The following is a 15,343-nucleotide window of genomic DNA, read 5'->3' on the forward strand; positions in this document are numbered from 1 at the left end:
AGATCGGAAAAGAAGAGGTCAAAATATCACTATTTGCAGATGACATGATAGTATATTTAAGTGATCCCAAAAGTTCCACCAGAGAACTACTAAAGCTGATAAACAACTTCAGCAAAGTGGCTGGGTATAAAATTAACTCAAATAAATCAGTTGCCTTCCTCTATACAAAAGAGAAACAAGCCGAGAAAGAAATTAGGGAAACGACACCCTTCATAATAGACCCAAATAATATAAACTACCTCGGTGTGACTTTAACCAAGTAAGTAAAAGATCTGTACAATAAGAACTTCAAGACACTGAAGAAAGAAATTGAAGAAGACCTCAGAAGATGGAAAGATCTCCCATGCTCATGGATTGACAGATTTAATTTAGTAAAAATGGCCATTTTACCAAAACCAATCTACAGATTCAATGCAATCCCCATCAAAATACCAATCCAATTCTTCAAAGAGTTAGACAGGACAATTTGCAAATTCATCTGGAATAACAAAAAACCCAGGATAGCTAAAGCTATCCTCAACAATAAAAGGACTTCAGGGGGAATCACTATCCCTGAACTCAAGCAGTATTACAGAACAATAGTGATAAAAACTGCATGGTATTGGTACAGAGACAGACAGATAGACCAATGGAATAGAATTGAAGACCCAGAAATGAACCCACACACCTATGGTCACTTGATTTTTGACAAAGGAGCCAAAACCATCAAATGGCAAAAAGATAGCATTTTCAGCAAATGGTGCTGGTTCATCTGTAGGGCAACATGTAGAAGAATGCAGATCGATCCATGCTTATCACCCTGTACAAAGCTTAAGTCCAAGTGGATCAAGGACCTCCACATCAAACCAGACACACTCAAACTAATAGAAGAAAAACTAGGGAAGCATCTGGAACACATGGGCACTGGAAAAAATTTCCTGAACAAAACACCAATGGCTTATGCTCTAAGATCAAGAATCGACAAATGGGATCTCATAAAACTGCAAAGCTTCTGTAAGGCAAAGGACACTGTGGTTAGGACAAAACGGCAACCAACAGATTGGGAAAAGATCTTTAATAATCCTACAACAGATAGAGGCCTTATATCCAAAATATACAAAGAACTCAAGAAGTTAGACCACAGGGAAACAAATAACCCTATTAAAAAATGGGGTTCAGAGCTAAACAAAGAATTCACAGCTGAGGAATGCCGAATGGCTGAGAAACACCTAAAGAAATGTTCAACATCTTTAGTCATAAGGGAAATGCAAATCAAAACAACCCTGAGATTTCACCTCACACCAGTGAGAATGGCTAAGATCAAAAACTCAGGTGACAGCAGATGCTGGCGAGGATGTGGAGAAAGAGGAACACTCCTCCATTGTTGGTGGGATTGCAGACTGGTAAAACCATTCTGGAAATCAGTCTGGAGGTTCCTCAGAAAATTGGACATTGAACTGCCTAAGGATCCAGCTATACCTCTCTTGGGCATATACCCAAAAGATGCCTCAACATATAAAAGAGACACGTGCTCCACTATGTTCATCGCAGCCTTATTTATAATAGCCAGAAAATGGAAAGAACCCAGATGCCCTTCAACAGAGGAATGGATACAGAAAATGTGGTACATCTACACAATGGAATATTACTCAGCTATCAAAAACAACGAGTTTATGAAATTTGTATGCAAATGGTTGGAACTGGAAAATATCATCCTGAGTGAGCTAACCCAATCACAGAAAGACATACATGGTATGCACTCATTGATAAGTGGCTATTAGCCCAAATGCTTGAATTACCCTAGGTCCCTAGAACAAACGAAACTCAAGACGGATGATCAAAATGTGAATGCTTCACTCCTTCTTTAAATGAGGAAAAAGAATACCCTTGGCTGGGAAGGGAGAGGCAAAGATTAAAACAGAGACTGAAGGAACACCCATTCAGAGCCTGCCCCACAGGTGGCCCATACATATACAGCCACCCAATTGGACAAGATGGATGAAGCAAAGAAGTGCAGACCGACAGGAGCCGGATGTAGATCGCTCCTGAGAGACACAGCCAGAATACAGCAAATACAGAGGCGAATGCCAGCAGCAAACCACTGAACTGAGAATAGGTCCCCCGTTGAAGGAATCAGAGAAAGAACTGGAAGAGCTTGAAGGGACTCGAGACCCCAAAAGTACAACAATGTCAAGCAACCAGAGCTTCCAGGGACTAAGCCACTACCTAAATACTATACATGGACTGACCCTGGACTCTGACCCCATAGGTAGCAATGAACATCCTAGTAAGAGCACCAGTGGAAGGGGAAGCCCTAGGTCCTGCTAAGACTGAACCCCCAGTGAACTAGACTATGGGGGGAGGGCGGCAATGGGGGGAGGGTTGGGAGGGTGACACCCATAAGGAAGGGGAGGGGGGAGGGGGATGTTTGCCCGGAAACCGGGAAAGGGAATAACACTTGAAATGTATATAAGAAATACTCAAGTTAATAAAAATAATAATAATAATAAAAAGATAAATAAGTCACTAGCCAGACTAACCAGAAGGTACAGGGACACCACGGTATTCCAAAAAAAAAAAAAAAAAAAAAAAAAAAACAGAAATGGAAGAGAGACATAACAACAGAAACTGAATAAATAATTAAAAAAATTCAATTCTCAGATCCTACTACAAAACCCTATACTCAACAAAACAGGAAAATTTGGAGAAAATGGACAACTTTCTATACAGATACCAGGAACCAAAGCCAAAGTTAAATCAGGATCAGATAAACCATCTAAACAGTCCCATAACCCCTAGAGAAATAGAAACGCTTATTAAAAGTCTCTCAACCGAAAAAGCCCAGGACCAGATGGATTTAGTGGAGAATTCGGTCAGACTTTCATAGAAGACCTCATACCAACACTGTCCAAACTATTCCACAAAACGGAAACAAAAAAAAAAAAACACAACCTAATTCCTTCTTTGAAGTCACAATTACACATACACCTAAACCACACAAAAAATGTACAAAGAGAACTTAAGAGCAATTTCTCTCAGGAATATCCATGCAAAAGTATACAATAAAATTCTAACAAATTGAATCCAAGAGCACATCAAAACTATCATTCACCATGATCAAGTGCACTTCATGCCAGAGATGTCTGGATGGTTCAATAGTCATAAATCCATCAATGTAATCCACTATATAAACAAACTCAAAGGAAAGAAAATAGTTTTCGTCTCAGTAGATACTAAGGGAGTATTTAACAAAATTCAAAATTCTCCTCCATGGTAAAAGTCTTGGAAACATCAGGAATTCTAATAAAAGCAATATCTAGCAAGCCAATAGATAGGATCAAACTAAATGCAGAGAAACTTGAAGCAATCCCACTAAAATCAAGGACTAGACAAGGCTGCCCACTCTCTCACTACCTATTTAATATAGTACTTGAAGAATAAGACAGAGCAATTAAGCAACAAAAAAGGTCAAAGGGATACAAATTGGAAAGAAAGAAGTCAAAATATCACTACTTGCAGATGATACGGTTGTATATTAAGTGACCCCCATAATTTCCACCAGAGAAATCCTACAGCTGAGAAACAACATCAGCAAACTGCCTGGATATAAAATTAAGTCAAACAAATCAGTAGCCTGCCTCTACTCAAAGAATAAACAGGCTGAGAAAGAAATAGCTCCCTTCATAACACCCACAAATAATATAAAATATTTTGGTGTGACTCTAACTGAAAGATCTGTTTGACAAGAAATTTAAGTCTCTGAAGAAAGAAACTGAAGATCTCAGAAGATGGAAAGATCTTGCATGATCATGGATTGGCAGGATTCATATAGTAAAAATGGCCATCTTTCCAAAAGCAATCTACAGATTCTTTGTGATCGCCATCAAAATGCTAAGTCAACTCTGCCTAGAGTTAGAAAGAGCAATTTGCAAATTTGTTTGGAATAACAAAGAACCCAGGATAACAAAAACTATTCTCAACAATAAAAGAAATTCTGGGGGAAATAACCATCCCTGACCTCAAGCAGTATTTCAGAACAAACGTGATAACAATTGTGTGGTATTGTTACAGAGAAAGGCAGGTAGATCAATGGAACAGAATTGAAGACCCAGAAATGAACCCACATACCTATGGTCACTTGACTCTTGACAACATAGCTAAAAACTTCCAGCATTTTCAACAAATAGGGCTGTTTCAATTGTAAGTCAGCATATAAAAGAATGCATATTGGCTCATTCTTATCTCCTTGTACAAAGCTCAAGTCAAGTGGATCAAAGACATACATATAAAACCAGATACTTTGAAACTTATAGAAGAGAAAGTGGGGAAGAGCCTCGAATACATAGGCACAGGGAAAATTTTCCTGAACAGAATACCAATGGCTTATGCTCTAAGATCAAGAATTGACAAATGGATCCTTATAAATTGCAAAACTTCTATAAGGCAAAGGACATTTTCAGTAGGACAAGATAGCAGCCAAGAGATTGAGAAAGATATTTACCAATCCTACATCCAATAGAGGGCTAATATCTAATATATAGAAAGAACTCAAGAAGTTAGGCTCCAGAGAACCAAATAATCCGATTACAAAATGGGGTACAGAGCTAAACAAAGAATTCTCAACTGAGAAATATGGAGTGGCCAAGAAGCACCTAAAGAAATGTTCAACATCCTTATTCATCAGGGAAATGCAAATCAATACAACCCTGAGATTCTACCTCACACCAGTCAGAATGGCTAAGATCCAAATTCAGGTGACAGAAGATGCTGATGAGAATGTGGAGAAATAGAAACCCTCCTCCATGTTGGTGCATTGCAAGCTAGTAAAACCACTCTGGAAATCAGCCTGGTGGTTCCTCAGAAAATTGGACATAGTAATACCTGCGGGACCCAGCTATTCAACTCCTGGGCATATACCCAAATGATGCTTCAACATATAACAAGGACACATGCTCCACTATGTTCCTAGCAGCCTTATTGATAATAGCCAGAAGTTGGAAACAACCCAGATGCCCCTCAACAGAAGAATGGATACTCACAATGTGGTACATTTACACAATGGAGTACTACCCAGTTATTAAAAACAAAAACTTCATGAAATTCTTATGCAAATTGATGGAACCAGAAAATATCATCATGAGTGTGGTCACCCAGTCACAAAAAGAACACACATGGCATCCTCTCACTGATAAGTGTATATTCGTCCAAAAGCTTAGGATACTGAAGCAGCAATTCACAGACCATATGAAGCTCAAGAAAAAGGAAGACCAAAATTTGGATGCTTCAGTATTTCATAGAAGGGAGAACAATATACTCTCTGAAGGAAATACAGGGACAAGAAGAGTTTAGCAGGGACTGAAGAAAAATATCCAGAGATTTCTCCACCTGGATATCCACTTCATATGAAGCCATCAAACCCAGTCACTATTGCTGATCACAAGAAGTACCTGATGACAGGAGCCTGATATGGATGTCTCTTGAGAGGCTCTGCCAGAGCCTTACTGATACAGATGAGGATGCTTGCAGCTAACTATTGGGCTGAGCATAAAGACCTCATTGGAGGAGTTAGAGAAAGGCCTGAAGGAGTCTTAGGAGTTTGCAATCCCATAGGAAGAACAACAGTATCAACCAACTATATCCCCCAGAGCTTCCAGTGTCTAAACCACCAACCAATATGTACACATAGAGGGACCCATGGCTCCAGACACATGTGTAGCAGAGGATGGCATTGTCTGACATCAATAAAAGGAGAAGCCCTTGGTCTTGTGAAGGGTTGTTTCCCCATTGTAGGAGAATACCAGGGCATTGAGGGGGGGTTGGGTGGGTGATAGTGGGAGCATCTTCATAAAAGCAGGGGGATGGCAGAGAGTGGAAAGTGGATAACATTTGAAACGTAAGTACATAATATATCCAATAAAAAATAGTGTAATGTAATAAAAATGAGAGATTATACCAAACCAAGACATAAACTCAGAAAAACAACATCGAAACCTGAATATTTATGTGTGATATTTGGAGTTGTTTTAAATTTTTATCACTGTAATAAAATTATTAACAAAAGTAATTAATTTCAGCATGGTAAGATTTTTTTTTTTGTTCATTGAATGGTAATAGTTGTTCCCAGGGGTGCCTCTTTATTATCAGAGAAATATCATGAAGCAAATGAGTACTTACTTCACTCCAGGATGCAGGAAGAGAGAGAGAGAGAGAGAGAGAGAGAGAGAGAGAGAGAGAGAGAGACCTGGTAATCATGTGGCTTTTTTTCTCTTCTTTTACAGTTTTTATTAATCTAGCATCCACATCTAGGAGATGTGCTATCTACATTCACAGTAGGGCTTCTTCCCACAATTGAAACTGTTTGGTAGCACATGAACAAGCATACCAAGAATTCAGTCACTTAAGTCATTCTAATTCTAGTCAATCAAGTTGACAGCAAAGATCAACCACTACATATGACAAGGATTCAAAAGCAGCAGTCAGACAAATAACTAAGTCAAGATTGCTTCTGCTCTAAGGAGGAAAGTCATAAGTATAAAAAATGTCAGAGGAGATTTCTCAAAGTACTTATTCTTGTTGTCATTTAGCCAAGAATGAGCTAACATTTGAATCTTCTACTTCATTCTCCCTGTGTCTGTTAGCATCCATTTCCATATGGTACTTAAGTCTGAGCCTATCCTTACCCGAATGCTGCCTTATTTGTCTCTTCCCATCTTTGACTGTCCGAGTGTTCCTATCAAATGATGTTTTGTTTCTTTCATTGAACAGCACAGAAAGAACCACACAGATAATCCGTGAAGGTTAATTTACAAAGTCTTTAACAGAGTTTTACAAGGGGTAACGTCCAACCGATCTTACCTGACCCATAGAGCAAATAGTGCTAAGAATAGAATTTATGAAACACTATCTTAACTCTAGTTTTAATATTTATGGTGAACATTCATTTTACAAGATTGTTTTCAGTATAAAATTTGTTGTTTTTCACAGGTGGTTACCATAACAGAGAGAAACACACATGTATTGCTCACGTGTCAGGAACATGAATGAGTAAATAAGGATTGAGAGTAAACCTCTGCATTAGGGTGGGTTGGAAATCTTTATTATATGAAAAATCCAAGGCAAGTAAGGTTGTTTGTTTGTTACACATTTATTCTGAAGCAGATTGAAAAAGACAGGATGAGTGCAGGGTAAGAGACAGTCTTGGGTATCCCCAAACTATATTCTTAACTTAGGATACATGGTCTTGAAAAAGTTACAGTATTTTCAAATGCAAGATATATTTTTGTAATATGGCACTGCCACAGTAGGTAAAGTAGGTGTATATAGTTTAATCTTAGTTTAAATAGTATTTAACAAACAGTTTTACATTTAGAGTATTAATATAGTTTTCTTTATTTATTGCGTATATGTGTTTTTGAGATGCACTTGTAATGTGGTCACGGGGAAACCACAAGAGCTGTTTTTGTTCTCCAATACGTGGATTCTGATGATTGAACTTGGAGTGTTAAGCTTGTAAGTAAATGCCTTAAAAGCCCAGACCTCTTCTCACCCTATTAATAAAATTTTAATAATTAATAAAGTGAATTAATAGTAATGTAGTAAAATAATAGTCTTTGGTTTTATTATGTAGCACAAGTTTTTTCTTAAAATAATCTGTATTTTAGTTTACTTAAACTTTAAATATTTTTTCACTGAAATTTTTGAAGAAATTATTGTTAGGTAGTATGCTCATGTTTATCATTTCATTGAAAATTATAACTATTTCTTTTGTATTTTGCCATTATATTTATAGGCTTAGTGAGCAGAGCAGGAAATTTAACATTTTTATTGACAAACGTAATGGATTTGATGGGCTCTACTGAAGAAGTAATAGATATTTGCTCATTAAGTACAGTCATGGTATTTATTTTAAAAAACTATGGTGATTTTCTTTTTCACCATTTAAAACATGATGATGTTTTTAGACCTGGTATTACTGAGTAGCTTAGCCCGGCCATTAGCCTATGACCATCCTTCTGCTCATGTTCTATAATGACTGGTGTCCTCCACGTTTCCATCTTTCTGATTTCTTCAGAGAAAACATAAACTGAAGCTATCAACATCAATTTTTTTATGCCACCAGAGAAATAATTAGGAAAAAAATTGAACGTCAATGTAATAAATTAATTATATAATTGTAAATCTGAGAACCAGAATTCTCTCCATGCTTGGAGAGAATTTGGAATTCAACTTTTGCTTTAGTCAAAAAAAAATGGAGCAGATGACATAATTCATGTAATGTGCTCTAGACAGCAGCAAGCAAGCTCTCAGTCTTTTCAGCACTGCACCTTGAGAACTGAGGCTTTACTCAAATGAAATCACACATCTCTGCTATTTGTATTGCGTTAAGTTCATAAAGATTTTCATTGTATATCACACCATAGTTGTGAAGAATAGATCAACATTCCAACAATACAAGATAATTAACAAAACTTTAACTTACCTCATTAAGTGGAAATCTCAGACTTCTGATTAAATTTGTGCCAATTCCCTCATAGAGGCAAATGACGGATGTAATAATAAAATCAACACGGATGGTTTATGTTTCTGCATGCTTTTTATTTTAATATTTAAAATAGCTTGTATGCATTACACAGGTTTACATATAGAAAAGACACTTGCATTATGATAGCCCAAAATATTTTTCATTTTCTATACAGCCTTATTTGATTTTTAAAATCAATTTCAATTTTAAAATAAAATCAGCAAATTTACTGTAAACATGATATTATACATTAGGTGCAGAACACAATTTTTTCTATTTATAACATTTTCTATTCCAGTTAAATATTCACATAAATAAAATAAGTTTCCAGATTTATAGTCATGCTTCTTTCCTACAACATGAGCTAAAATATGTAGGCCCAAGCACATATAAGATGAGATATATAAAATTTTGCAGTCTAATCCATATGCCAATGAGTAGCTAGGTCAGCTGATAGTTATTTCATGTGATATTGATTGGGCTTTTATGAAGTCAACTCCATAACACATTTTCTTTAGGATATATCCACCGTGTTGCTTATGGTAACAAAGATGAGCCCATAAGATGCACAAATGAAAGCTCAGAGATAATTAAGCACAAAGGAATACACATGAGCAAAATAAACTTTGTGGAATGTGAGTCCGAAATGCAGAATTAAGCTTAACTGTATAGTTTCAGAAGAAAGTGAATGACACTTATTTTGGCAAGAGAATTTTTCAGGCTGATACTTTTCCTAAAAAGAGAATTCTTTTTATCTCTCTATTACTATTTGTGCTTTGAGGAGTCCTAATCTCATGCAATTTTCTGATAAATACTTTTATGGAATTGAGAACTATATGTTGGTTGAGTAACTGTGAATGGAGATAAAAATTTAATTCAGGGTTAAGGATGAAACTCAGTGATGGGACACTGCAGGTATGCACATGAACCTGTGTAGAGTTCCAGCACTACTGCAGAATTAAATATAAGGATTAATCAACACTCAAATGAAAAGGCTAATCTTACTCTTAAAACAAAGTTCCCATTATTTCTAGACCTATACAAACTTACTTTTTAAAAGATTTTGGTTGCGTGTGTGTGCACACACGTGCACACACGCATGGGCACATGTGTGAATTACGTGTGCTTGTGTGCGTATGTGTTCATCTGTATTTTCACGCACTTGTTTGTATCGGGAGTTGCCACAGGTCATCTTTAGGTGTCTTCCACTGTCATTTTGTGCCATTTGCTTTAAACCAGAGCTTCTCATTGAAAATGGAGCATAAGGCATCTGCTCGTTTTTCTATTACCAGCTTTGGGAGTAGACACATGTTCCACCAGGCCTCATTTTAAGTTATGATTGGATATGGGAAATTACATAGAAGAAACTTATTGTTTGAGCTATCTCCCCAGTTCTTGATTATAAATATTTTGGTATAAATGATGGAGTATAAATTTTTTGCAAATAAATAAATAATTTTTTGCAAATTATATCTAAGATATTGCAGATTTATGTACTTGTCTGTAAAAACAGTTTCTAGTTTTTATTTTTGTTTGTAAACTGAGGTATAAGTAAAGTCTTTAATTGCACACATATCCTTCTTTGGTTTTTTTGCTTGAACAATAGCTACAACTTGAAAAGTATTGTATATATCCATTTCAAATGAAAAGTATTTGGTTTTTATATTGATGTCCTAGTAGTACATAATACTTATCAAATTCTCTTTGTAATACTCTTTATGTGGAAGTAACAGGAATAAGCCAGGAAACTGTGCTATTTGAAAGCTGGTTAGGTCATAAAGAGATGATCGATGCAATTTTCCAATTGATACATTTGTTATAGTCATGAACCTTAACTCTAAGCATAAAATGACTTCTCCTATATTTATGTTGCCATTACAGTGAATTATATATTTAAGATTGCCTTTTGTGAGTAGATGCTGAAATAAGATCTGACTGATTTATATTTCTAGACCTTTTAAATTTAGCTTCAGTAAGTGAGTTAACTTAACATCATTTAATTCACCTTTGTAATGCAAGTAATAATCCCTACTTTAAATAATCTTATAACAATGTATTTTAAATCCCTATTATGTACATGATTTCAATATTCATGTTAGTTCTTTATAATACCATGTAAGTGCAGTAATTTATAAATATGGGTAACAACATAGATGTGAATTGTGACCAAGTGTTATGAATGTGATCACATGGTTTCTAGAAAATTGTGCTGAGGACATTTTAGATAAGAAAACCTGAAACCACATGTTATTAAGCATATGTGTGCTGGTAAGTTTTCTTCTAACTTGATACAAACTAGAATCATCTCAGAAGATAAAAGAACATCAATTTAAAAAGTAAGGTTTATTTTCTAGTTCCCTCTATTTGCCTGCAAAACTCCTGATGCCCTAGTATTAATAGCTAAATAGCATTCCGCTAACACTTTCTGTATCCATTCTTCTATTTTGGGAGGAGCCGCTATGAACATTATAAAACAATTACCCTTGAGCATGGTGGGGCATCTATGGGGTGTATGCCCAAGATTGGTAGAGCTGGATCTTCACATAGATCTACTTCCAATTTTAGGAGAAACCTCCAGATTGTTTTCCAGAGTGGTTGTAACAGTTTTTAATCCCACAGCAATGGAGGAGTTTTCCTCTTATACCACACCCTCTACAACACATGCTGTCACCTGAGTTTTTGTTTTGGCCATTCTGATTGGTCTAAGGTAGAATTTCAGAGTCATTTAGATTTGTGTTTCCCTGATGACTAAGGACTTTAAACATGTCTGTGTTTCTGGATCATCTGGGATTCCTCTGTTCTGAATTCTCTGTTTACTTTTTATCCCATTTTTATTAGGTTGTATGATATTTTGAAGGTTAACTTCTTGAGTTTTTTATTTTATTTTTTATTTTTGGATATTAGCCCTTTATCAAATGTGGGGTTAATGAATATTTTTTGCCAATTGGTTGGATGCTGCGTTGTCCTATTGATTATGTCATTTTCTTTACAGAAGCTTTTCTGTTTCAGGAGGTCTACTTTATCAATTCTTGATCTTAGAACCTGAGCCATTGGAGTTCAGTTTAGGAAATCAACCCCCCACCCCACCACTACCACATTTGTTCAAAGATCCTTTCCATGTTCTCCTCTTTAAGATTCAGTATATCTGATTTTATGTGGAGGTATTGTCAGGGGCCAGCCCGGATTGGGGGGGAGGCTTCTTTCTTGTCTGTTCTTCTTGAGACAGGATAGAGGGAAGAGCATTTGTGGAGGGTAAGACTTGGTCTTACGAGATATGGGGTGAGACTATGTCTTAGGAGATATTTAGGCTTGCTGTATAATAAAAAGTTTACTTATTTAAGTCAAAGTTACCTTGCTACTGTGGCTGATCTGCCTTCTGTGATCCTCCAAGGCCAGAAACTGCAGTCTCTGGCATTTAGAACCTCATACTAAAACAGCAGGAGATAAAGTAAAGGATTAATTGGTAGAGCCTTTTCCCTTTTCTCCAGATGCCTCTTACATTGACATGTAAGAGGCTAGGGGCATGTTTGGAGCTATAATCTTCTATTGAACCAAAAGAAGAGAATAGCTCTTGCAGAAGGAAAAAAAATTTGCATAGTCAGATATGCATAAATTCACATAAATTCATATACCGATTCACTAATGTGCATTTATGGGCCCAACTTGCTTGCATTCTTACAACTACATTCTTATGCACACACATGCATACATTCTCACAATTACATACTTACACACACATATTCATACTTATATATGCTTTTGTAGCAAAAGACCAAGCACCGGTGCAGAAAGAACTCGCTCATTCTGAAGAAAAATGAGCTCCAGTCTTTATTGCATAGAGAAAGAAAAAGTTTTTATCCTTTTAATGGTAAATGAATTAAACCCAAGTATTTAAAAAAATAAGTTTTGCTTCTTTTAATAAGAATGATTATGCCTTGTTAATAACAAAGGACCTGTTCTGTCCTACGGTAAGGAGAAGCCTGCCTGCTCCTTCTGCTCTCTACAGCTTCCTTTTTCCTAGTTCCTTCTACATGCTGCACATTGCTCTCTTAGTTGTGTGTGTGTGTGTATGTGTGTGTGCATTTTTATTACACTCTGCATTCCAATCTTGCTCTCTCCTCTTGCTCTGATGTCCCAATAATGCTCTTACACTCAATGCATTTTCTCCCAATGCTATGCCTATACTTCTAAGTTCTCGAGTTCGGTTCTGTCTAAAAGGTCTTCTTTCCAAAATTTCTTCTCAGCCCATTTCCCTTTCTCAGCTCTGTTCTCAGCTCCATTCTGACTCTTTTTCCTTAGCACTTAAACATCTTTCACAATACATAATCGCATGTTAAAAAGTTCATCACAATGTCACACACACACAAAAAAACTTGCATAAATTGAAGTAGAAGTTTAAAACAGAGAATTTTAACATACATATCCATTAGGAGTGGCTAAACATAGATCTCCTGTCACAGGTTCACTGAAGGTTTAAAACCACACTAAGTTATTAGTGAAGTTTGGTTTAGATAAACCCAGTCAATATTTTGTCTTCTTCCATAGCAACTATAATAAATCATTAGTCCCATTTTAAGACCTTTGGCTAACTGCTTTACAACGTCTTGGAGTGTACTCTGAGTAGGAGAAAGTCTGGCTTCTGTCTAAGATCAATTAACTGGTGACACTTGGAAGAGTGGCAGAGTTCTCATTGCAGTATTGACTATATCAGAAAAGGAACTAATAGCAGTCACGGTGTAAAAGAACTTAATAATCATTGGTATAATTATAAAAATTCTTATAGGATCATCACTAAGACTTGAGAAGTCATCTATTTATCTATATAGCATCTATACTAGACAGTACATTTCTGAATATCTGCAGAGATCCATTCCAAAGGGACGGGCTATTAGTTAGTGATTGTTATATATGTTTAATAATAACAGGAAAAGCATATTAATAGCAGGAATCTTTCCTAAAATTAATTCCCTTATGGCCTTTCCAATAAGAGCAACCTGTCATATATTATATAGTAATCTGAAGCAGGACATCTCAGGAAGATCACAGCTACTTATTAGCTTGTCCCATTATGGCTCCCGATACACTTTGATTTGAGTTTTGTGCAAAGTGACTAATATGGTTCTGTTTTGATTTTTCTACATACTGTCTACAAGTCAGACCAGCACCATTTATTGAAGATGCTTTCTTTTTTCCATTGTGTATTTTTGGCTTCTTTCTCAAAGATCAATTTTCCATATTCCTGGCTCTTCAATTCTATTCCACTGAACAACCTGTCTATCTCTGTACCAATATCATGCAGTTTTTATCACTATTGCTCTGTAGTATAGCTTGAGATCAGGAATGATGATCCCTCCAGGAGTTCTTTTATTGTTAAGAATTGTTTTTGCTATCCTGGTTATTTGTTTTTCCTGAGTGAGGTAACTCAGACCCAAAGAGGCATGCATGATATGTACTCACTAATCCATAGATACTATCCAAAAGCGTACAGAATACCCAGAATAAAATCTACAGAATTCAGGAAGGTTAAAAAGTCAAAGGGTCCAAGTGAGGATGCTTCAATCCCACTTGGGAGGGAGAAAAAAGTAATCATGGGGGAAAGAGGGAGGGACATCGGTGGGTGAGAGGACAGGGAGTGAAAAAGGAGAATATGATCATGTATTGGGGGAGATGAGTGAAGTCCTGAGGACAGAAGAAAAAGCTGGAAAAGGCAACCTTGGTAGGTAGGAGGTGGGGGGACCCTCTAGAATCTACCAGAGACCTGGGAAATAAGATTTGGTCAGGACTCAAAGGAAGGGACCTTAGATGAAGTGCCCAACAGTGTGGAGAGGGAATAAATAGAGTCCATCTCCAGTAGAAAGACAGGACATCAAGTGGAGGGATGAAGTTGCTGTCCCAGTCAAAAACTGACCCAGAATTGTTTCTGTCTAAAAGAACTGTAGGAAAAAAATGAAGAAGCAACTGAGAGAAAAGAGGTCCAGTGACCAGCCTAAATTGGGATCCATCTCAGGGAAAGTCTCTAATGCCTGACACTATTTCTGACGTGATAGTGTGCTTACAGACAGAAACCTAGCATGGCTGTCCTTGGAGAGACCCAGTAAGCAACTGAAAGAGCCAGATCCTTCTTTCCAGCCACTGGATGGAAGCTGGGGACTCCTGCTGTTGAGTAGGGAAAGGCCAGAAGGAGCTGAGGAGAGCGACCCCAAAGAAGATCAACAGTCTCACCTAACCTGTACCCCTGGGATCTCTCAGACTCTTAGCCACCAGCCAGACAGCATACACCAGCTGATATGATACCCTGCACATATACAACATAGGACTGCCTGATCTGCCTTCAGGGAGAGAAGATGCATTTAACCCTTGAGAGACTTTAGGCCCCAGGAAATGTGGAGGTCTGGTGGTATGAGCAAGGTGGAGACATCCTCTTGGAGACAGGAAAGTAGGAATGGGATGAGGAACTGTCAGTGGGCAGACTGCTTACTGGGGTGGTGGGCAGCAACTGTACTTTAAAGAATATTAAAGGTAACTAAAATAAATAAATAAAATAAATTTTGAGATTGTGTTTCCATGTGATTGACCTGCAGGTAAATCTGTGGAGAACAGTCTTAAGAACTGGTCTAGGAGAGCATAGCCCAGAGTAGGCCTTGGTAGCCTGTCTCAGGTTGTTCTCACAAGTATAGGGAAGGTTGAGCTTGAGGACCCACCAAACCCAGTCACTATTGTTGATACCAAGGAGTGCTTGCTGACAGGAGCTGGATATGAATGTCTTCTGAGAGAATCTGCCAGACCCAAACTGATACAGATGAGGATGCTTGCAGCTAACCATTAGACTGAGAACGGGGACCC

The 15,343-nt window shown here is 37.1% G+C and overlaps 1 long non-coding RNA gene across 8 annotated transcripts in view; it reads left to right on the forward strand.

Annotated features, from left to right (window-relative positions):
* Nucleotides 1–15,052, forward strand: part of LOC147996159 (uncharacterized) — a 92,284-nt gene extending 77,232 nt beyond the window's left edge. For 4 of the 8 annotated variants that reach the window (XR_015671262.1, XR_015671273.1, XR_015671268.1 and 1 more), the window contains one exon: nt 14,432–15,052. This is a non-coding gene — a long non-coding RNA (uncharacterized LOC147996159). The remainder of the gene's footprint in view (nt 1–14,431) is intronic. The other 4 variants (XR_015671264.1, XR_015671269.1, XR_015671272.1 and 1 more) reach the window with 1 other exon arrangement.
* The last annotated feature ends 291 nt before the right edge of the window (nt 15,053–15,343 follow it).

This window comes from Rattus norvegicus, chromosome 2 (genome assembly GCF_021556685.1).
Source record: "Rattus norvegicus strain SHRSP/BbbUtx chromosome 2, alternate assembly SHRSP_T2T, whole genome shotgun sequence".
NCBI lineage: Eukaryota > Metazoa > Chordata > Mammalia > Rodentia > Muridae > Rattus > Rattus norvegicus.